This window comes from Sus scrofa, chromosome 5 (assembly GCF_054392235.1).
Source record: "Sus scrofa isolate SSC_HxYL_T2T_F1_AM1 chromosome 5, Sscrofa_HxYL_maternal_Yorkshire_Landrace_v2.0, whole genome shotgun sequence".
NCBI lineage: Eukaryota > Metazoa > Chordata > Mammalia > Artiodactyla > Suidae > Sus > Sus scrofa.
Window position 1 is genome coordinate 29,621,158 of NC_139387.1, and position 25,564 is coordinate 29,646,721.

The following is a 25,564-nucleotide window of genomic DNA, read 5'->3' on the forward strand; positions in this document are numbered from 1 at the left end:
GAGTAGGCCAGCAGTTACAGCTTGGATTCAACCCCTTGTCTGGGAATCTCCATATACCACAAGTGTGACCTTAAAAAGACAAAAGACAAAAAAAAATTATTATACAAATATTAGGCCACTAATCAGCGAAGGTCGATAGGAAGAATCTGAATATCAGACGTAAAGCAAAGAGGAAGAAAGGAGTAGAAGAAAAGGATGAGAAAGAGAAGGATGAGGAGAGGAGGGGAGAGAGAAAGACAATGGTTATTCAGCAGTCTTATAGATTTGAAATTAAAGATGTAAAAATATTTTGGACCATATATTATTAAGTTAGATTATGACAGAAACACTACTAATAATATCTAGATGTATTTATTGTTTCAGCCACCACATTGTACAAAACAATGAAGATATGACTATAAAAAGATTATTTTAAAACTTAATAGCTAATCTGAGTACTTATATATTTATAAACATTTGAAAAATCAACTTTTTCAACCAATGATAACATTTAAAATTATCACTCCACATACTAAGTTTCAAATTGTAAATGGATTGCCCTCATCCCACAATATGCTTTTGAATTATGTGTTACAGTAAGAAAACATAAAAATGATACCTAGAGAGCTAATACAACGTTGCCAAGGCCAGTAAACAGAACGCTTTATCATGAGTGTACCTATCTATGGCCAAGAAAAGATTTGTGGGTGAAAGATGCCTCACCATTAGTAGTTTGCTATTTGAACTTGAATTGATGCCAAACGGCAGTTTCATCTATGATTCCCATATGGCATACCCCACATTAAACAGTCAGTTAAAGCCATCAAAATTATAAATATTACAACTCAGTGCACTGGAATGGTTATTTTGAAAAGCGTAGATGTTAAGAAAAAGATTAGGGGCTCAATAATATGATGTGAGACTCAGTGCTGGATGCAAAAATACTGCTGTGTCCCCAGAGGATGATTCCCTTTTGTAGACTTCCAAGTTCTGCAAGAGTTTCTTGAAAGTAAAACTATACAAAATACATAATATTATACAAAAGAAACAACAACCAAATACTGTATTCCCAAAGCTGAAATTTGGGAACCAAGGTCATGAAAATATAATTGTGGAGATCTTAAATAAATCTAGTCAAACAAGTAGGAAAAGTCATGGCCACTTTACCAGAACACACTCTGGTCACAAAACATATTTTGCTTATTCCAAAATATGACTTTCAGATTCTTTGGCGCTTAAAAGGCTAGTATAAAATTTCCATTGTTCACAATCTCAATGAATAACTCTATAATAAAAACTGTAGGAATAGTAGTAGTGCTACAAATCTTAAAATCACCATTAAACTCTCACTTCAAATGTCACTTTGTCAGATGCCTTTGAAGGTTACTTAAACCAAAGAGTTTAAGAAACTACCATTTCTAGTTTCTACCTGGATTATTAGTTACTTTGATTCACCACACAGTATCTAATGCTCACTGAAATTATTATAACTGCTCATTTGATTATTTATTTATTATCTAATCTCCACTCTTAAGTGTAAATTTAATGGGTAGCTGGGGCTTTGTAGATCCAGTATCTGGAAAACTTAATAAATGGCATGTCCTAAAGAAATATTTGTTCAATCAATAAATTACTATCCAAGTTTATTTAGGTTGTACCATATTATAGGTGCAAAGTTAATAATGTTTTGCACCTTATCTATTTTTTTTTTGTCTTTGTCTTTTAGGGCCACACCCATAGCATATGGAGGTTCCCAGGCTAGGGGTCTAATTGGAGCTGTAGCCACTGGTCTATGACACAGCCACAGCAGTGTGGGATCTGCACTACATCTGTGACCTACACCACAGAGCATGGCAATGCCAGATCCCTAACCCACTGAGTGAGGCCAGGGATCGAACCCACATCCTCATGGATGGTAGTTGGGTTTGTTAACCGCTGAGCCACAATGGGAACTCCTGCACCTTATCTGTTTAATCAGAGACATTTAAGAATGAAAGAGTAACCTGCACAAGATAATATGTATTATATTGGCTAATATTTTTGTGATGGTAAAGGGAAATTTGAAAATATTATAAAGCTTTAATTTAATATTCATACAATAAAATGTATTTATTAGCTTCTATATGCTAGTTATTCAGACCTTTTCTTTTACATATATTTTCTGACTCAATCCTCACAGCCTCCATGTGAGGTCATTATTTTGTCATCAGTGCAGAGTAAGGGAAACAGGATCTAAATAAAATGCAAATAGTATACCCAGTATCACAAAGCAAGAGTTAGTACTTCTAATGCTAAGACACTGTTTATGCTACCACATCACAGCTAGATAACAAGGTATGTAGGCTATCTGAAAAGCCAGAGAAGGTAATATTCTTATATATATATTGATTTTACACTTATAACTTAGGGTCAACCTACAAAATCACTGTCCCAGAAATATCTCAAAAGTTTAAAAATATTTAAGAACTCTTAATGTGTTTTAGAACACAATGAGTCAACCTCTTATCTGGAATGAACAACAGGATTAATCACTATCTCAACAAGTGAATGCCTAAGTATCACAAACAATGGTGTCAGTGATACTAAACTCGGCCTGATTTTCTGGAAATCTTACTCCATCACAAGCGCTCCAGGACCAGAGTCCATGTGCAGATTTAGTGTGATCGTCTGGATTTAATAAGATTCAAATGCAAGAGTGTATGAAACAGTTTTCTTAATGCAGAATTTGTTTTAAGAGAATAGTGTAAAAAGGAAGATTAAAAAAGGAATTTGTTAGTTTCCATACTCACATACTTGCATGCATTCTTTTTTTTTAAACATTGTTTGGGAGTGCCATAATCTATGATGGGGAGAAGGGAAGGCAAAGAGGGGTATGCAAGCATGAATATCTGCTTAAAGGATCACTTTTATAATAATATTTACAAGGTTTTGGAGAGATAGGGGGAAAAAAAAGAGCATTTCCTTAAAGATACGGAATTCACATTTGTCCCTACCTAGATGTGATTAACGCAAGCTGACTCTCCATGGGGTTCTGAGTTTGTATTTTCTTTCATTTTACTATCTTTTTTAATTTTGAGATTCAAAACGACAGCCCTACCAACTTTGACAAAGTAATAAAAACTCATTTTTCTTGGGGGAAGTATTTGAAATCTATAAGGAATAAAGAACTTATCAAGTCACTGTCAGCTCACAGTCTGGAGAAAGCTACAACAAATCAAGGGGGAAACCTCCTACATGAGGAACTCTTGACATCTGATGTTTCACCCACTTTCAGAGTGACTACTTGCCAGAAGAAAGAACATCCAAATAGCAAGAGAATATGGCTATGAGTTGAAAGAGTAGACAGAGCAAAGTTCTTTTTGGAAGGGCTCACTTTTTCCTCATTAATATTTTTCATCTAATGATTCAACAAACACATGCTTATTTCACTGTGTTTAACAAATTAAGCTTTAAAATTTACCTAGCAATAAAAAGGCAAGGAAAGTACAATTGTCAAACAAAGCAAATATTAGAACAATGTTGATTACTTCCAAGATCATATATTGTAAATAGCTGCCATGTTTATAAGAACGCAAGAAAAAAATAGGAACTGAATTGGCTTTTCCATTCTGGGAGGTAGCCTGATTCTTGGTATGCTGATATCCTTCTAATATATCTTAAATTAACTAAAGTATTATTTGCTGTTTTATAGAATATAAATAATTCTACTTGTTACACTTCGAAACACAGCCTGAAGGATGGTACTCAAAGTGAGGTAGCTTCACACTTAAAATTGTTTAGGAAAAAAAAAAAATCCCGGTATTTACAGAAAGCACTACTGTTTTAGAATTGAGTTTCCTTGATATACCATAAATATCCATAGAGGAAAAGACTACCTGATCTGCATATAAAATACTATTTTCTTTTTCTTTTTTTTTAACATCACAAAATACAACTATTACTTGTTTTAATAGAAATCTTTTGTCATCTTTGCATTTTCACATCTTCATGTATATCATGGAGAAAAAGTTCAGACTACGCAATTGTGTTACTCAAGTAAATGATCTTTCAGGAGACCCAAAGTAAGTGACATACAGTTATTGCATGATATGTAATTACTGATTATATATAATTCTTAATTTCTATAATCTTAATGTTGATTATACATGAAAGAGCTCATCCTTCTCCTTGGCAAAATAAAATATGAATTATATAACCCTCATAACTGTATCACAGTTGAGTACATCTCCCAAGAAACTTAGATCCTTTATCAGGTGTGTGTGTTTGGGCAGAGGGAGTGAAGGGATCTTGCAAGAAAGATTGAAAAAGTTTACACAGACTTCCTAATTATAGCCCATGGAACAGTTCCTTCCTGATAATGGCAGAAAGGGATAAATCAACAAAATCCAATGGGGTAAGTGTAGGTGTCACAATGCCCACAGGGAAAATGTTATGTAAACACACATGTTCTGAAAGCTTAATAGATGCTCTCTGGGTCCCTTTCAACACAATCATTGTTACTGACTGATTTCTGAGCTCCCGATTCCTTCTACTAGCTCCACTGCACCCACCCTGACCACAAGGGAAAGATTTTTATGTGGCTACTTTCCCAACAGTGTTGCCCAGCATTTCCTACAAAATCCTCCTTCTTCTCATCAAGCTGGCATAATCGCTTTACTAACCAGCTTTCTTCTTGCAGTATAGAAGACTTTATATTTTGTTCCATAAATTATTAACCCTACCAAATATTTGGCTCAACATTACTTTTTTTTTTTTTTTTTTTTTGCTTTTTAGGGGCACACCTGCAGCATATGCAAGTTCCCAGGCTAGGGGTCAAGGGGTCAAATCAGAGCTACAGCTGCCCACCTAAACTATAGCCACAGCCTCACGAGATCCAAGCTGCATCTGCAACCTACACCAAAGCTCATGGCAACACCAGATCCTAAACCCACTGAGTGGTTGAACCTGCATCCTCATAGATACTAGTTGGGTTCATAATCTGCTGAACTTCAACAGGAACTCCCTCTATTCTTTTTTTTTTTTTTTTTTTTTAATCTTTCTTTATCTGGCTGTTGGGAGGCAGCTCTCTTTGATTCTCCTCAGTTTTCTTCCCAGGTTCCTCCTCTCCAGCTTGTAAACATAGCTTTGCCTTTTCAGTCCCTGTTCTCCCCTTTTCTGTCCATATTCATTTCTGGAAAGACAGAGAGCCCATCCACCTAATGGCTTTAATTACTGTGTACATGCCAGTGACATCAGAATTTATGTCCCTGGCACAAGCTTCTCTCAAACCATCAGACTCACATCCATGACAACTTGACACCTCCACCTGGGTGCCTTATACACAATTTATACCTAGTATGTTCTAAACTGAACTCTTTTGTTCTATCCCCCCGCCTAGTGAACGCATACCATCCTTCCCTCTGTTCAGGAGGAACATTCTTGGAGTCATCCTTTACACGCATCTTTTTTCTGAGACTCCTGAAAACCCATCAGAAATTCTTTTTCACTTCAAAGTATATGTTGATTTTAATATTTCTTACCATTATTTTATTTTGCCCCCATGGTCCAAGCCATCACTCTCTTTCAAATTACAGCAACAAATATCTATTACAATCTTGCTCTAAAGAAACCTATTCAAGATTGTTTAATGCAGGCTTAAGTTACTTGACCATGAAACTACATGTAGTAACATTTTTGTAACATTTCTTAACTTGTGTTAGAGTATATCTTGGAAAACGCTGCTGTAAAAAATGCTGATGTGTTAAGAGCAAGCCCAGTCTTTCTTTATTTCCCCTTAAGCAATTTCTTTTTCGAATTTTTTTCAGGGTAACTCAATTTTACTCTTATTGTCACCCCCCCACCACCATATTTCAGCAGGTCACAAAGCAGACACAAATTCAGTTTAGATGTATAAGATTAGTATTTATACACATATATCAGTCTGAATCCCAAGAACTTCTCTTGGTTAGCTTATCCACAAACCATCATGATGATGCTTTTAACATGCCTGAGTTTCAGTATTTTTATGTTTGGTTCATATGACTGCCAGCCATCCTGCGATCTAAAGACTACTTCAATTTGAATAATATTGAAAAGCCTTATTTGATTTGTTTCACCACAAACTTCAAAGCAAAATGGCACTCTAAAAGAAAAAAAAAAAAAGTGAATGAACTTAATTTTCTTTTATTCTAAAGGAAGAAAACATGAATATATTTAGGATCCTCAAAAAATTTTTCAAGCAAACGAAAGTGATATATTCTACTCATTTTATGATCCTTCACTGTTCACTGAACCAAGAGAGATATTGACCACTTAGTTATATGTTTCTCTCTCTTTTCAGACTATTCTTCCCTAAAATGCAATGATTATAATTTATAAGAGGTTGCAACTCTATTGCATAGCCCAGTGTAACAAAGTGCAGTCACTCAATTAAATGCTACTGAAGGAAAATCTTAGGTTAATCTACACTCTGAGGTTCACACTTTAGAATTTATAAAGGAATGGAAATAATGTAAAAGACACAAAAAGAAAAAGATATAAAAAGAGACAACTTCTATAAATATAAAAAAACCAAGATTCATCATTAATTTAATGTTTCATTTTACCTAGAAGGTTGGTGAAAAATAAAGTATTTCAATGTGCTTAAAATAAAATGTTACCATTCTTTAAAAATTACTGCATAGTATTTAAATGTGAGCTAGGCTATTGATGTATTTTTAAAAAATAAATTAAACATACTAATGAATAAGTCCATGATTTTATGAGACTCATTTAGAAAATAGATTTGATCAAAGAATCAAATCCTTCAATACTGACTAGAAGAAATAAATCATAATTAAGAAGAGAATCTATAACCAATGTCCTAACCAAAAATAAGAAAATTTCTCTTATTTATGAGAAATCAGAATGACTATTTTCAGAGCAAAAGAATATAATTTGACACTAGTATGATATTTTCCTTCATGGGGTCTTTAAATGTAAATTAGAGTGTGATTGAACTGAATGACTTTTTGACTTCCTTCCAGTTTGCTGACTCCTAGATATGACAGCATTTCTTTTCACTCACTATAGTACTGGAGGGATATTGCCTTAGAGGTCTAGTCATTCATGGATATAATCCTGAGCTTGAGAGGTCAGTGGTTCATAAAAGAGCCTCTATCTAGTTTGGCACAGTTTGGAATATTTGGCAGGATTTATCAAAAATAGGTCCAAGACTGGAATAGCAGAGGCATTGCTGACAGAAACACACAGGGACACATAGGGATGCTTGCCTTCCCTGTTCTTGGCTCTAGCTGGTGCTATTTAGCCATCATTTTATGAAAACATGAACACGAAGTTCAGTCATGCCTCTTTAAATAAAGAAAAAAGCTAAACTAAAAGTGGGCCACCATTTCATTGAGCTTCAGTCACATCTTACCTGGTGTGCATTTGGTGTTGACCAGCAGACTCCCTAGAAGTAAATGTAAAGTTTGCCTGACTTATTCTTTCATGTATAGATATTGCTCAGACTATGATGTTTTATTCAATTTTAAGTGCTATGAACCAAAATTTTTCCTGGTAGCAGCAGAGTAAATCTCTATCAGCTCTGGCCATGGAATGCTTTAGCCATGTCTACATGAAGATAAAGACAGTAAACTCTGTTTCCTTTTGAAATATAATGTATGATATTATGGGATTTGTCTTCTTATAACTAATTTAGTTCTTTTCAAATAGAAAAGATTATTTACAAAAACATCCCTTAGGATCTACATGCTCATTGAAATCTAAATCTGACTTAATTGGGAAAATAATATGAAACAAAACTCTTGATAGATCTTTATAACCATCATCTTTGTCGCATAAACATGTCAAATAAATAATAATCTATCCCACTTCTAGTAATGAATATATTTTTGGAAGTGAGTTTTGTTAGTCATATGAAATAAATTTAGCAGATTTACAAGCAATATTTCATATGGTTTAGTTTGTAATTTATTTCAATGCTTGCATCAGCCATATTTTTGTGAATGAAAAATATAAAAATTAAATCTAAACATTAAAAGTATGTAATACAAAATATATAATTAAAATAAATAATATATAAAATTAAAAGTAACAAATATAAAAATAAATATTAAAATTAAATAAATAATACATACAAAATGCAAAGTAAGAGTTCCTGCCATGGCTCAGCAGAAACGAATTTGACTAGCATCCATGAGGATGCAGGTTGGATCCCTGGCCCCACTCAGTGGGTTAAGGATTCGGCGCTGCTATGAACTGTGGTGTAGGGCACAGACCTGACTTGGATCTGATGTTGCTGTGACCATGGCGGAGGCCAGTGGCTGCAGCTCTGATAAGATCCCTGGCCTGGGAACCTCCATAGGTTGTGGGTGTGGCCCTAAAAAAAAAAAGTGTAAAGTAAATATAAAAATTTTTTTAATTAAGTGATTATGTTGCAAATACAGTGTTTTAAAATCTATATTTTATTCCAAAATGTTCCTAAATAAATTTTCTATTACTATTGTGACATATAAAAATTCAATGTTACAATCTCTAATTTCATAATCCTACCATCATGACGTTAACCAAAAATGAACATTTCAAGTGTATCCTCTCAAACATTTCTCTTTGTTCAAATAATATAGTATTTGAAGTACCTTTTTTTTTTTTTTTAATTTTTTTTTTTTTTTTTTTTTTTTTTTTTGTCTTTTTGTTGTTGTTGCTATTTCTTGGGCCGCTCCCGCGGCATATGGAGGTTCCCAGGCTAGGGGTTGAATCGGAGCTGTAGCCACCGGCCTACGCCAGAGCCACAGCAACGCGGGATCCGAGCCGCGTCTGCAACCTACACCACAGCTCACGGCAACGCCGGATCGTTAACCCACTGAGCAGGGGCAGGGACCGAACCCGCAACCTCATGGTTCCCAGTCGGATTCGTTAACCACTGCGCCACGACGGGAACTCCTGAAGTACCTTTTTACTTTTCTCTTACAGAAACTCTAGTTAAGAGATGTTTGATTATATTAACATTATAAAACTTGTTCTTTCCCAAAGTTGCCCCAGTTTTATATCACTACAAAATATTTCACACAAAATAATGGAATCCTGGATCATGATGGACAAGTTTCTTTAACTTTCTGAATTCTGCCAAATTCCTAACTTAGGGGTTATAATAATTTATATTTCAAATAAGTCAAATAATCTCTTTCACATTCTTGATAATATGTGGAATTGTCAGATTTTTTTTTTCAATTCTCTAGAGTGGAACTGCTATCTCAATGATATTTTAATTGGGTTTCCTCTTTAGTGACTTGTCTAATTATCATTGCGCCTGCTCAAAATCTCTACTTGAGTGTCTAGCAGACATGTCAATATGAAAATGCCCCAAACTGAGCTTCTGATATTTATTCCCCAAAGTGCTCATCCTGTGGATTTCTTCATTTCAGATAGTGTCCACTCCATCTTTTCTTTCCTGTTCCCAAGAGCTAACTTCATGGAATCATCTTTGAGACCTTACGCACACTCCTGCAAATACTATCAACCCGACTTGAAAAACCCATCTAGTATGTCTTCAACCTCTTCTTACCTCCTCATGGCCACGACCTGATTCTCAGCCATCATTATGTCCTCCCTGGAATGTGACAGTGCCCCTTAACTGGGATCTTTCCTCAGGCCTTGCCCTTGATATTCTCAAAGGTGTTAAAATCTCTTCCCATTCTAGTCTTACTAAAAAGTGAATCGTTACTTTGGTCTATAAGCTCCTACAAGATCTGATGTACCTTTAATTCTCCCACCTCATTTCCCAGTGCTTTTCTCCCAGTTTGGCATCGTGCAAGTTCCAGAGACACACCAGAGACAGGTGTGTGGGCTTTAGGGCTTTCTCCCTGGTCTGCACGACCTTCTTCATGGAATGTTCTTTCTTCAACTATCCACATAGTTTCTCTGTTCCTTTATTATCATAATCATTTTATTTTCTTAAACATTCTCTTCAAAGTGTGTCCTTACCTGTTTATTTTATTTAAAATTGCAAAATACTCCTTTGGTATCTTCTTCTCCTTCTTTATTTTCTTCCATTGTACTTATCACCACCTAACACAGTACATATTTTACTGACTGACTGACTGATTTATTTATTTATCTTTCACCCCAATATTTACTCGTACATTCCATTCCATCTAGGCTTCAATATTTTTCTTCTTAAGCTTCAATTATTTATCAGTTGGTGGCAGCCTCATTTTTTGTTCATCTTAATTTTTGGGATCGCTCTTGTTATAATGGTTATTCTTCTGGTTTTCAGCAAGAATCTGATAGGACAAATCCCATAATGACCTACAATGTGGTGTAGATGAAAGAGTACAGCACTGGATGTCAGATGACCTGCATTTTTCATGGTCTTCACTATACAGCAAGTTAACAATGAGATTATGAACCAACATTTCAATCTCTAGGCTAAGTCCTAAAATGAAAGGATAAGACTACATGATCTCTAAGGTCCCTTCCAGTACTAAAATTTAACAATTTTAAACTGTGCCAATTAAGTAAGAGTCATCAGTTGAGGGTTGGGCCTGAGAAACAGGTGAGTGAATAAAGAATACGAAATTTAAATAATTTTTTGCATAAGTCTTTTTATTTCATTTAAAATTTGATTACTAAGGTTAATAAATCTGTTTATTCCATATTGTTTTTATTGGCAATCTGTATAGTTTTTGAAATTCATCTTTAAAAAATCTTCTTTTTGTCTTTTATTTCCCTGAAGCTTCACATCAAAAGTTTATGTACACTTCTGTTGATATGTGCCACCCAGTGGCTTATTTGTTTCTTGAATCCAGGAATTCATGCCTTTCAAAAATTCTTGTAATATTTCTGCTATTAACTTGTAAATATTACTTCTATGGTCTGACTCTTTCTATAATACCTATTAGATACACACTAAAAAAAAAATCCATCTTCTACACTTCTGTTATAAAGCAAGTATGTAAAATTGTATTAAAGTGGCACAGCACATCCTAAGTATATGGCTGTGTACATTTTCATAAACAGACACCGTTCTCTACATTATAGGGCAACACAAAGAATATTGCCAGGGAGTTCCCGTTATGGCTCAGTGGTTAGCGAATCCGACTAGGAACCATGAGGTTGCGGGTTCGATCCATGGCCTTGCTCAGTGGGTTAAAAGCTCCGGTGTCTCCATGAGCTGTGTGTAGGTCGCAGACGCGGCTCGGATCCCGCATTCCTGTGTCTCCGGCGTAGGCCGGCAGCTACAGCTCCGATTAGACCCCTAGCCTGGGAACCTCCATATGCCGCGGGAGCGGCCCTAGAAAAGGAAAAAAAAAAAAAAAAATTGCCCGTACATCAGTATTCCTAATCTAGTTCATACCCCCTGACAAGGCAACCAGTATAATGACTTTTAACACTAAAATCTTTCCTGATTTTGATATTTATGTCACTGGCATCAGTAGTATATACTTTACTGAGTACAACTTACTTTACTCAATAGTTAAGTTGTTGAGAGTCATCAAGGTTTCGTAGAGTTCATTCATTCTCCTTGCTGTACAGAATTCTGTTGTATATATATATATATATATATATATATTCAATGTGTGAATCAACTATTCAGCTGATGAACATTTAGATTGATTCCAGTTTGGGGTTCTTAAGAATAATGCTCCTGAGAATATTCGTTCACGTGTCTTTGGAGGAACAAATGTATACCTTTCTCATCACCAACATAATGATTATCCTAGTATTGTTTTATCAACAGGCAGAGGGTAGGGGGAGTAGTTTCAGAAGTTTTTTGCCTGGCTTTTCCCATTCCAAGGACTCTGGAATCAATTTGAAGATTCTGCCAACTACCAAGTATGTCCATAACAATCGAGTATGTGATCCTTAGGAAATGACCACTAGTAGACCCGATAGACCCAATGGACTGATTAGACCTAGCAGACCAACTCTGAGGACCTAGTAGACCATCTCTGATTCAGATCCTGACCCATCATTTTATTTGCCACCTTGTCTACATATTTCCCTGAGTGGCCATGGGAGCACTTTTGATCCCTGAATATCAATTCAGATCTCATGTCCAATAAGCATTCTCTCAGTGAACAGGTCTCTAAATAGGGTTCTCCAGAGAAACAGATTTATTTATTTAGATGTTTAAAGGAATTGACAATTGGCTTATTACTTAGAATAATATTTAATTGTAGTCTGGGTACTATGGCAAAGTTGGCATATAAACTACCACCTTGTCAAGTAAATCAGTCCCATCTATGAATGACTGGAGAGATTAATATTGATCCTCTTACTATCAAATTATAGGGTCCTTCCTCATCAGAACATGTCTTTCTATTTAACTGAAGGCTTAATGGTCTGAGAACTGGCTCAGCTTTCTCATCATGCATCCCTGATTTCTTCTGATTGAATGAGTTGTGCAATATCCTTAGCAACTTCACTTATATCTTGCCTTGAGAACACTTTGTACAATTAACCAACCCACTGTTGTCTGCAGACAAGTCCATGACTGCCCCTCCAATCTTGCTGCCCATTACTATAACTTCACGTACCTTGATTCTGATGTTTAAAGCAACACCGCCTGGATTCTGTAACTTGAATCCCACCACTGTAGTTACAGATCCCATTATAAAAGCATCTTCTATTAACCCTGGCATGCAAACTAGGACCACCACTTAGCTCTGACTTACTCTGGTGCCATCTCACCAGATTATCCCTTACCGCTTTGACAATAGATTTTCCAGAACATAGTTGGTTCATTAATGTTCTGGCTTCCTATTTTACTACTATAACCTTTCTCGACTTTTTAAACTCCTTTCTCTGATACTTAATACTGTATTTCTAGAATTGTTAATTAACTTAGCATAGGACATCAATTCTCCCAATCTTTAAAGAGACATCTTACTAGTATCTTAGAATTTTCTCTTGGGATTCTTGTCAGGGTCCCTACCAAAGAATTCTAGGTTGGCAGTTTTTGTTTTCGTTTTTCTTTCGCTATTTTAGTAATATCCTTCTGCTATCTTCTGGCTTCTATCACTTCAGTTAGGTCATCTATCAGTCTTATTTTCCCCTCTAAAGGTATCTTTTTTTCTTTTTCCTGGACACGTTTGTTTGCTTGTAATGTCCTTTAATTCTTTTCTTTAGACATTTAATACTTTTAAACTCTGTATTATATCATGTATAATACACACACATTTTTCATTTTTCTTCCAGTTCACTTATTTTCCCTTAATTTTGATTTTTGATTCATTTTGTACTATTTAATATCTGTTGGCATTTTTTGATAATAACTTTTTTTTTTTTTAACTTTTCTAGGTCCACACCTGCAGCATATGGAAGTTCCCAGTTTAGGGGTCTAATCAGAGCTTTAGCCACCGGCCTATGCCAGGCACAGCAATGTGGGATCCCAGCTGCATCTGCAACCAACAGCGGAGCTCATGGCAACACTGGATCCTTAACACACTGAGCAAGGCCATGGGTCGAACCTGCAACATCATGGTTCCTAGTTGGATTCATTAACTACTGAGCCATGACAGGAACTCCTGATAAAAACTTGTTCTCAGTTTTTATGTTTACTTCAAGATTTTGAATACTTTAACATAGTTATAGATTCTGTTTATTCATCATATTATATGAATTTCTTGGAAACCTAATTTTGCTATTTTTACTGTCTGATGACTGACCCTATGTACAATATATAAAGTCCCAGTTTCTTCTCTACTAACACTATCACATCCCTTTGGACACCAGTTCTTTCTTAACTTCTTTAATTTTTACTTTACTTTTTGATTTGATTCCTGAAGAGCTTTATGTAATTGTTAGCCTGAATAATTTTTTTTAAATTAAGTTTTTATGTGTCTTATCCAAAATTTTGTCATGTTTTGACATGAAAGATTTTCTAGAAGATTTTTACTTTAGGTAGTTTTATGGTTTCTGAAAAGCGGTGTGAAAATTGTTTTTTCTTAACTTGTCAATAATTCTTGATATATTTCCATTTCAAAACATGTAGTTCTATAAATTCTACTTGAAAATATGCTACTTAAAAATTTTTAGTGCACTTTATTCCACTATATCCACCACTCATGCAGTCTCCATTTGTTATTGCTCTATGCAAAAGACTAGTAAAATAAATACCATCTATACATACCTTTATGGACTGGGATTTTTATATTCTTTACAGAGTCTCTAAAAGTGAGGTTTTATACCATTTACAGAACTCTAAAGGTGGGATTTTCTGATTACAAAGAATGGGTATTTACAATTTAAAATAGTAAATAATTAAAGGTATATTATTTTATTAGTTTTCTCTTCAATTCAGCTTCCAGATTCTATATCATAACTGCTTTCTCCCAGAAATAGTGTCAATACTGTCATAGACATGTTATGGATTACAGAGCTTGTGAACAGGCCATGCTATTTTGTAGAAAAATGAAAAACAAACACGAGGAAGAAAATCCACTCCAGAAAATTTAAGTAAAATAGAGATGTATAAAGTCTCGGATTTGTCAATTAAGTCTTAAATATGACACAAAAGCATGAACAAAAAAAAAGAAAGTAGAGTCAAATTGTACTTCAGTAAAATGAAAAACATGTGTACACCAAAGGACAGTATCACAAACATGAAATGGCAGTGTGCAGAATGGAAGGAAGTATTTGTAAGCCATATATGTGATAAGGATTGAGTATCCAGGTTATATGAAGAGCACTTAACAACTCAATAACAAAAAGACAAACAACCCAATTTAAAAATGGACAAAGGATTGAGGAGACCCTTCTCCAAAGAAGACACATAAATGCCAAGAGGCATGTGAAAAGAACAGCATTAATCATTAGCAAAATGCAATTTAAAACCCACAATGAATTATTACTTCGCCCCCACTAAAGTGGGTATAGTGACAATTTTAAGTGGATAATAACAAGTATCAACAAGAATTTGGAGAAATTTGAACTTCTATACATTGCAAGTGGAAATGTATAATAGTACAGCCACTGTGAAAACAGGTTGATGTTTCCTCTGACAGCCAAACATAGAATAAGCTTATGACTTAGAAATACTACTTTTAGGTATATTCCTGAAAGAATTGAAGCCAGGTATTCAAACAAGTTCCTCTGTACAAAAGAGGCATTGTTTTAAACAGTGCAAAAGTGGAAAGAACCCAGATCTCTGTAAGTGGAAGAATGTAAAAACAAAATATGGTATATCCATATAATGGATTATTATCCAGCCATGAAGAGTACTGGATTATTGACACAAGCCACAACACAGATGAACTTTGAAAACATTATGCTAAGTGAGAAAAGCCAGACACAAAAGGGTAAATGTAATATTACTATATATACATGAAATATGCAAAATATATAAAAATATAACAATAGAAACAGAGGGAAGAAGGGGGGCTGACTACCTGAGTACAAAAAAACCAATGAAATCAAAAGCTGATGATTTGAGACTATCAATAAAATTGACAGCATAGATGTAGATGGATCAGGAAAAAAAAAGACAAAACACAAATTACCAATATTAATAATTACAGAGGTGATACCATTGCAGATTTGCAAATTCTATAGCTACTTAAAGGATAGTGAGTGGATATTGAGAACAACGTCATGCCTACAAATATGACAACTCTAATTAGATCCACAAACTATCAATGATCACTCTAAAAGAAATAAATCATCCACTTAGCTAAATATCTATCGTATAATTTATCTGTATTTAAAAACTTCTCCTCAAAGAAAATTCTAGGTACTGATGGTTTCTACAACAATTTTCATGAAAACTGAAGAAGAGAGTACATCTCAGCTTATTCTGTAAAGCCAGCATTATCCTGATACCAAAACCAGATGAAGATAATACAAGAAAATATTTCTATTGAATGTAGAGGGAAATCCTATACAAAATGTTAGCTGAACTCAGCAATATATAAAAAGAATATTGTAGCATGATTGAGTGCTTTATTCCAGAGATGCAGGTTAGATTTTATGTCTAAAGCAGAATCTATGTAATTTGATACATCAACGAATTACAAGAGGAAAGCTGTACAGTCATGACATTTTATGCAGAAAAGCATGTAAAATAATCCAATATCCACTCATGATTCAAACAAATACCTCTCAGCAAAGTAAGAATAGAGAAGAACTTCCTTAACCTGCTAAAGGTCTTCTGTGAAAAACCTATAGTTAACATCATACTTAATGATGAAAATGAGGAATGTTTTCCCTTTAACCAGAAACAAGCCAAGAGAGTCTGTTCTTAACACTTCCATTCAACAGTGTACTGGCTGATCATCTCAGCACTGTTAAATAAGAAAAATAATTTTAAAATACCCATTTTGTAAAGATGTAAATGTATCTTTATTCACAGATGAAATAATTATTATATAGAAAATCCATTGGAATCCATAAAATGCTTCTAGAATTAATAAATGAATTTGGCAAAGTTGTAGGAATTAACATATAAAATGAATTACAATTCTCTTAGCAATGACTGAAAATTCAAATTAAAAATAATGCCACTTACAAGAGTACCAAAAAATATGAGGTATTCAGGACTCTATTTTGATAAAAATAAAAGACCTAAAAAGATGTAAAAAACCTAAAAGCTGAAAATTATAAAACATTGCTTAAATAAATTAAAGAACACCTAAATAAAAGGTGGTAAATACATATTCACGGATTAGAGGATGCAGTAACTTTACGATGTGAATTCTCCTCGGGGCAATCTAAAGATTCAGAGCAATATTACTCAAATTAGCAGACATTTTGGTAGAAATTTTCAAACTGATTCTAAAAGTACTATTGAAAGCAAAATACACATAGCCAAAACACTTTGAAAATTAAAAACAAAAAAAGAATTAGAATTATTAGCCTTCTAGATTTATTATAAAGCTACACTGTGTATAACAGTGTGATATTGGTAAATAAACAAATTGAATAGAATCAGATTATGCATATGTTATCAAATGATTTTAAAAAAAGGTGAAAAGGTGATTAAGCAGAGAAAGGATTGTCCTTTTTTTTTTTGGCTGTGTCCACAGCTTGTGGAAGTTCCCTGTCCAGCAGGGATTGAACCTATGCCACAGAAGTGACCTGAGCCACTGAAGTGACAATGCTGGATCTTTAACCTGCTGCTCCACCAGGGAAGTCACAAAAGAAGAGTCTTTTTAAAAATATTGTTGAAACAACTGGCTCATGCAAAACTGGACATGTAAGAAGAAAACCCACAAAAATTTGACTTATGCCTGGTACCACATTCAAAAGACAATTAAAAATTAATTTTGTACCTAAATAGAAAACATAACATTATGAGAAAAATAAAAGCATACAATCTTATAAAACTTCATATGAATAGTCATAGCCAAAAACTGATCATAGCACCATTCCTATCAATAAAAGAATGGATAAATGATATATGCATAATAAAATCTAGTCAGTAATGAAGATAAACTATTGATACAAATTACATGTATCTATTTCAAGGAAATTATGCTGACTGAAAGAAATAAAAGAGTGCACACTGTAAAATTCTATTTAAATAAATTTCTAGAAAAAAATAATTTATAGTGACAGAAAGCAAATCAGAAGTTGCCTGGGGATGGGATGTGATAAGATTCTAGCAAAGACAGGGACTGAAGAAACTTTGGGGTGACGTATATGTTCCTTATTTGATCATGCTGATGTTTTCATGGATACTTACACATGTCAATACTTAAAGTTTACAAATTAAAAATGTGAAACTTATGTAAATTGTATAATCAGAAACTGTTAAAATTGGAACAAATTTAATGTTTGGAGCCTGAAAGTTTTTGAATTTTAGATTTTTGTACATAAAGAAAGCTAATAAAGTTATCGTTACAGGGTGGGGAATGACACATGTAAATGCTTGAGTATTGCCCACCAAATTGGGTCCAATAAGGCAGATTCAGCTTTAACATTTAGCATTTTTAAATAGTTCATTTTTTAGAAATAATGCAGATATCAGATGTAGTTTTATGTAACAGATCAGTCTAGGTAGATTAGATAGAGGATGAAAAGGATGGATGGATGAATAATTGGATGGATGAATAAAGTGATAGCTGAAAGTAGTAATGGGGTAATAACCACATAAATCAATCAGTAAGTGCATACTTTAGTCTAACCTTGAAGTTTGTATCTCTGGATGTTTATATAATCCAGGTTAAGCTAAATGCTTTTTCAAATTCTTTGCAGCATCACCATATGGATGGATTCTTAAGCACAGAGGCGTCTCATTTGCAACTGATAACCCACAAGAGAAATGTGAGAAAATGTGATTAAGCTAACTAACTATGTACATCACAGTTCCGTTTTTATCTATCTATGCATTACCTTTCCTGCAAAAAGAATTTTTTAAAATGATGCTATTACTTTAATAGCTTCCATTTGCATTTTGAATTTTCATTGTGCCAGTTATCCGATTCCACTTATATGGTGGAATTTGTGGGCCTCGTGGCCATTTTAATGTGATGCCTTTTATAATGTAATTGAGAGAAGTCTCCAATGAATAAAATAAATGGTTTCAGAGGGTTCTTAAGCCCTCAACAGACATCAGCTAAAATGTTAAGAGTGCCTCCAAATCCCACTGGTGCTATATTTTCTAACCATGAAAGAAATGTCATTACTGTAAATTCCCAGCTTTTGTCTGAAAATCTTGTACTAGATCCCTTGAGCACCAGTTCAGTTAATTAATTCAAACAATTTCCTCTCTAATCTCTAAAACATTTTCATATTTAAGACAATAAATGAGGTACTTAAGGGGCTCAACTCATTGTTGGTCATTAATATGCCAGGGAATTAGAAAAATTGCCCCTAGTCTTCAGTGACATGAATAATGTCTCTTTTTTTTTCCTTACAATGGTTCTGACCTGGACAAGGTTAAAAGCATGGTTTCTCTGCAACTGAATTTAAAAAAAAAAATCCTATTTTCCACTTGCTTTGGTTTTTAACACATATATCCAAATACTCTGTCTTCCCTTTCAGCAATAAATCTGATATGGAGCTTGATAGGTTATGCCAATTTAAAGATTAAATTAGTTAATAATAACTTTGAAATTAGTGATTAGTTTAGAAGAAGAATAATTGCATTTTCCTTGAACCAGTACATAAGGTTAATGCAGTTGGGAATGTGATGGCTCCAGTAACTCTGACACTAATTGGTGATTGTGTTACATGTTAAGATAAGGAGTCAGCATGAACAAATTCTCATGAGGTTTGCAGGAAGACAAAGCTATTTCTTCCCAAACCTACTTTTCTCCATTTGAATGACTTGTTTAATTTCATAAAAGGTTGGTATGTGACCTTCAGGATAAAATTTCATAGCATTTCATGCTACGGACTCTGGTGTATTAAGTTGAAACAAAGCACAAAAAACAACTTTTTTTTCTGTAAGGCAAATTCAGCCATCTATTTATCAATATATGAATCTAATAGTTCAATTTCTGAAATTGACTATCTTGGGGCTGGAGGGAATATGTGAGATGAAAAGAAAATCAAGTTTGTAATTTTTCACATTGCTTTATGTTTATATAGCCCTTACTCCAAAAGTCTTCTAAATCATTATATAACCATTTTAAATTTAATCTTCTTAATGTAAATGCAAACATATTATCATAAGTATGATTTTGAAGTATTGAAGAAGAATCTATATTTTTTGCAGAAAGGGAGCATAATTATGCACAGCAAATTGTCCATCAGATAATTAGAGCAGATAAGAGAAAATTCCCGTAAATGCTAATGCAGAATTACAGGTTCAATGTTGTCTTTGGTTATCAATATTGCAACTCTAAATAAAAGGTTCCTATTATAGTTTTCTCATTTCTAGTTTTTAAAAGCTTAGTTATTTATACTAGTAAACAATTTCAGCTGGTAAATAACACTAAAAAGTCACAGCACAATGTTTTCTTTATCAAGCTGTTAGAATTTTACATCTAATATGCGTCATTTATTTATTTACTCATCTATAGATCTCCTTATCATGAACATTACCATAGTGAAAAGCATGTTTGGTTAAAACAATGATGTAGATAGATGTTGCAAATATATTCTTTAATCTGTTGCTAATTCAAAAGTGGGTTGCTTTATTTAACAATATTACATTATAAGCCACAGTTTTCGAAAATTGTTTAAAGTATGCATACTTTGTTTAAAGTAGGACCTTGCTTATCTTACCATATGCAGTGTGTTTTAGTAGCTGTAAGGGCTTAGAAAAATATGATGATCATGTTCATATTTTCCATATTTAAAAAGGTTTTTAAATTTAAAAAGAAATATAATTTTTTTTGAGATTCTTTTTCTTTTAGTCACTAGCAGTAAAGGTCAGTGCTTATAAGGTTTTAACATGACAACCTGGAGAGTTATTTCCCCAATACCTGAAATACAGTATTTATAAATTAAAACATAAAAGTAACCCATCACTCGAGGCTATTCAAAGGAAAATTTGAATAAATTTTTTAAAATAAGAAACCTAAGTATTTTCTGCTTACGCCCCAGCAAAATCCAGATTTTTTTAAAAATAAGTATTTTCCTAAATATTATTCAAATAGATATAGCCAAAAGACTCCACATTTAGGTGGATGAGTACTAAAGACACAGTGTCATGAAAAGAAAATATTTTGTGTTGATTTAGAGAAAACAGAATACCTCCAAATGATAAGGTGCCTATTTGTAGCTGTGTTACCCAATCTGAGCAACTTATAATTTTTCATTTTACTTCTGCTCCTTTCTCCTCAGTTCATGGACTGTTTTATTCTAAAAATGACAATAAAAAACAAAAATGGAATGTTCAAAGAAATTAACAACTTTTAAATAATGTAAGAAATAAGGAAATAATGTTAAGTAAGGAAGAAATAAAAATAGAAAAGGTAAATACATAGTCAAGATGACAATATTTTTTACAGGTTTTATTGATAGAGAAAATAATGAATTTATTTGAACATATGTGAACATGTTTTTCTTTAATAATAGTTAATTAGACCAATTACCATAAATATGCATTTTACATATTTCAGTATTTCTGTAATTATTATTACTTTCAATTTTTTTTTTTTTTTGTCTTTTTAAGAGCATACCCATGGCGTATGGAGGTTCCCAGGCTAGAAGTCTAATTGGAGCTGTAGCCTCTGGCCTGTGCCACAGCCATAGCAACTCTAGATCTGAGCTGCATCTGTGACCTACACCACAGCTCATGGCAATGCCAGATCCTTAATGCACTGAGCAAGGCCAGGGATGGAACTTGCATCCTCATAGATACTAGTCAGTTTCGTTTCTGCTGAGCCACAATGGGAACTCTTCAAATTATTTCATTACTGCTACTTATCTAAAATATACACTTGTATTAAAAAAAAACATGTATAATCTATCACTTGTTTCACCACTCTAGTCACCACTTTGCAGGTGTCTTTAACAGTGGCATAAAATAACAGAGTAGACGGAGTAAACTTACTTTATTCAATCATTGTCTTTTTTTTTCCATATATTTTCAGGATTGGAATCAATGGTTCAAAGGATAAGTCAGTTTCTAATGTTAATAGATCATTTCAAAATTATTCCCAATAAAATTATAATAATTCACAGTATCCCTAGAAATTTAAGGAAATATTTCTTCTCCCTATTATCCTGATTTCCTAACACTAGTAGATGACATTGGTCATGTTTTATTTTGTTTTATCCTTCAAATGTATGGAAATAATTATTTTTTAGCCATTAATGGGGCATATTTTTTAAAGTTTATTAATCATTTGCATTTATTCTTTTGTACTCATTAAATTCTGTCCTTTTTCCCCTTTTTATTAACATATATTGCAAGATTTTTATATTTTTGTAGTGTTCTCCAGAGACACAAAACCAATAGGATGTCTATATAAAGAGGGAGAGATTTATTTTAAGGAACTGGCTCCTGTGATTATGGGGGCAGACAAGTCTGAAATCTGTAAGGCAAGTCAGCTGGCCAGAAATTGAGATAGTGCTCAAATCTGCAGTACTGAGTCAAATTCATAGGGCAGCCAGCAGGCTGGGAACTCAGGCAGAACTTCTATGTTATAGCTTTAAGATATAATTCCTTCTCTGGAAAATTCCAGTATTTGCTTTTAAGGGCTTTAACTGATTGAACAAGGCTCATTCACCTTGTGGGGGTTAATATGCTTCACTTAAAATAAGTTGATTTTGAACACTAACCGTAGATACAAAACACCTTCACAATAACATCTATCATCGTGTTTGACAAAATAACTGGCCAACATGGCTAAGCCAAGATGACACATAAAGTTAACCATCCTGTTTGCACTGTCTCTCATTCATTCATTCTGACCGCTGTATGACTGAATTTTCCAGCCTATTCTTCATCCATTTTTGTTCAATTAGGTTATTTGTTTTTTGCTATTGTACATAGCATCTTTCTTAAAAATTTTGTATGTGTAATCTTTGATAGGCATTTCAGTTTTTCTTGGCAAAATATTACTCTTTTAAAATAAAGAATAGGGAGTTAGACTTGCCCTATAATATGCCAAGACCTTTATAAACCTATTCTAATTAAGACAGTATCGTAAGGTACAGGAAGAGATAAATGGAACCACAGAATAGAAATAGGAGTCCATGCATGGATGGTATTTTAATGACATGTCAAGTAAGCTGGGAAAGGTATCTTCCTACGTTACACAAACAACAAAGAACAATAATGTTATAACAAAGAACATTAATGTAAAAACATCATGAAAATATCTTAGTGAATTATGAAATTTTGAAAATATATTTAATAAAATCTGGCCAAACTATTCATGATGACAACTTCCCTTGGTATTATTCAGCACTGATTTTATGTTTTGGGTTAGTGAAGACATAAGCAGGATAGTAGGTGAAGCTAAGCTACCTTCTCAATGAGTTTTTTTAAGAAAACAGATAATGTAATTACTATGTATAAAGCACTATTTTAATTATATCTGCATTTTGTCATCTGGGCTTTATTGCTAAAAAGGACTATAACTCACTTTGATGGATCAGTTGGATCTTCAATATACCCTAGGTATCACCTAAATTGATCTTTGAAATTAAAAAAAAAAGTCCTCAAACTTTTATTGCAACGATATTGAAAAATGCATTGCCCTCCACAGGCTTTCTAAAAATTCCCAAAAGGCATATGTCCTTATAATCATGTATGGTTCATAAATCCTGCTTCTGCTAAATTAGTTCAATTTGGCAATCATATGCCATTACATTTGGGCTGTTCTTGCTCTCTACCACATTTGCCCAGCTATAACACTTTGCCTTTAATTAAATTTTTATGTACACACACACCCACACACATGTACACAACAATGTTTTAAGTTGATTGTATACACAGTGCGCTACTGTGACTGTCAAGAGATAGGAAAGATACAGAGTGTGTATTATCTCAATTTAAAGTGTCTGATCATTACCTCCTATTTTCCAGATCATTTCCTCTAAGAGCCCAATTCAAACAATCCTAAAAATAAATCTGGATCTTCTTCAATCCTTAGATCCTTTTTGGTTTTTACTGTCTATGACCTGCTCCATACTCTTACTTCCCCTTGCCCACCTTACACCACAAGGAAAAACATCATTGTCACCCCTCACATAAAGCTCTTAAATCAAATCTAGCTTCTAATACTGGCTTAGATCACAAAACAAGTTAAACCTAAAATTCTAATCTCTCCTCATATGTCCTTACACAGGTGAACATAAATGAGAAAACATGTGAATTGCTATCATCTTAGGTTCTTGACAAAAACCTCAAACAAGTCCTTATGTTGCTGGAAATTAGACTGTATTGAATTTAAGCATTCACATTTCCACTTTCTTAGTTAATTATTTTGTAATTTATCCACTTAAATCAACTATCAGTACTGCCTTTCCCATCATCACATTAAACTGATGACATTGTTGCTTATTTCACTGAATCTCCCACCACCCATCTATCTATGTTCAGTCCATTTACTCTTTTTGAACTTCCCTTTCTCATAGCTAAGGCTAACCACTTTACCTGTACAAAACATCTCAAATTTTCTCACTTATTCAAAGTTTGCTATTGAATTGGAAAACTTTCTCTTTTTCCTAAATCATTAATATGTATGGCTCTTTGGATCATTCCTGTCAGCATATAAGCGTGTTATTATATTCCTACCTTAAAATTTGCACATCTTTCCAATTATGACCAATATGGAGTAACTGGATTTATACTTAAGTTCTTACTGTTATTAATTGTAAAAGGTCATCATAATACAGAAACAATGGCTTACAAAATGTGGATGACAACTGGCAAGTCTACAATCAGTGAAGCAAAGGAAGAAGAGGAACAAAGTCAGTGATTCCCCATATTAATCCAGGCTTTATTCAGGAGAGCATTTTTCACGCAATCATGGAAGAGGAAATAAGAGTGAGACAGAGATTTCAAATCACAACTATCTTTCTGAATGAAGAAAACAGGGACTGGAAGTCAAGAGCGGCCTTGCTGTTTTGGGCCCTCTCTGGGGTGAAGATGCATAGAAGGGGGATTTATAGAAAAGCAACCCCATAAATCTGTACAAAAATTCTTGCAGTTCCTTGGTTGGTCCCATATATATATATATGACAAAACTGTAAGAGGCTTAACAAAGCCACTACATTTCCAGAGTAACTACCAGAGATTTCAGAGATTACGCAAGGCTGAAAAAATACTAAAGTTCATACACATCTAAAGTAAAGATGACCTCTTTCCAAATGTACATGGGATATTTTCCAGAACAAATCATATACTGACTATAAACAAAATTTTGACAGTTTTCAAAGAATGAAATTTATATAGGATATGTTCTCTGACCACTGCTGACTTTAATTAGATCTCAATTACATAAAATGTTCTAGAAAATGTTTGAAAATTGAGTGATATGTTTCTATACAATCCATATTTTGAAGAAAAAATAAATTGATATTAAAAATACTGAACAGGTAAACAATAAAGAAAATACAACATATCAAAACTTGTAGACTGCAACTGAAGTAGTGCTAAAAATAAATAGCTTTAAATGCATATATTAGAAAAAAAGAATTTTAAAATGAATAATCTAAGCTTCCAACGCAGTGAGCTAGAAAAATAAAAGGAATTTAAGACAAAATTAAAAGAAGGCAAAAATAACAGCAAATAAAGGAATGAATCAATTTAAATAAGACAGAGAAATAAAGGCAAATTTGTTCTTTGAAAAATTATCAAAATTGATGAATCCTTAGGAAATCTAATTATAAGCAAAAGGAAAAGTGAATGGTAAATATAAAAAGTGAATCACTGAAAAATATTTTAATAAAACTGGCACATGAAGAAATAGAAAACAAATGATCATATATCTGCTAAAGCAATGAATCCATAATTGCAAACATTCTCTAAAGGGAAAGTTCAGGATAACGTACCTTCAATAGGGAGTCTATTAAAATATAAAGGATAAATTTTAAAAATTTGCACATTTTCCAGAGCATACAAAAAGTAAGAACAATCATGAGGATAGCATAAATGTGATACCAAATTCTTAAACAGACATTAAAGGAAAGAAATAAAACAGCATGCATCTGTCACAAATATCATCAATTAACCATTAATAAGCAGAATAAAGATACATAA

At 33.5% G+C, this 25,564-nt stretch overlaps 1 long non-coding RNA gene across 3 annotated transcripts in view; it reads left to right on the forward strand.

Moving 5' to 3' along the window:
• The window catches only part of LOC102167263 (uncharacterized), a 384,081-nt gene that overhangs the window by 311,267 nt on the left and 47,250 nt on the right, over nt 1–25,564 (forward strand). For 2 of the 3 annotated variants that reach the window (XR_014803464.1, XR_014803462.1), the window contains one exon: nt 18,154–18,222. The exons of the other annotated variant lie outside the window; for it this stretch is intronic. This is a non-coding gene — a long non-coding RNA (uncharacterized LOC102167263). The remainder of the gene's footprint in view (nt 1–18,153; nt 18,223–25,564) is intronic. 3 annotated transcript variants of the gene reach the window in all.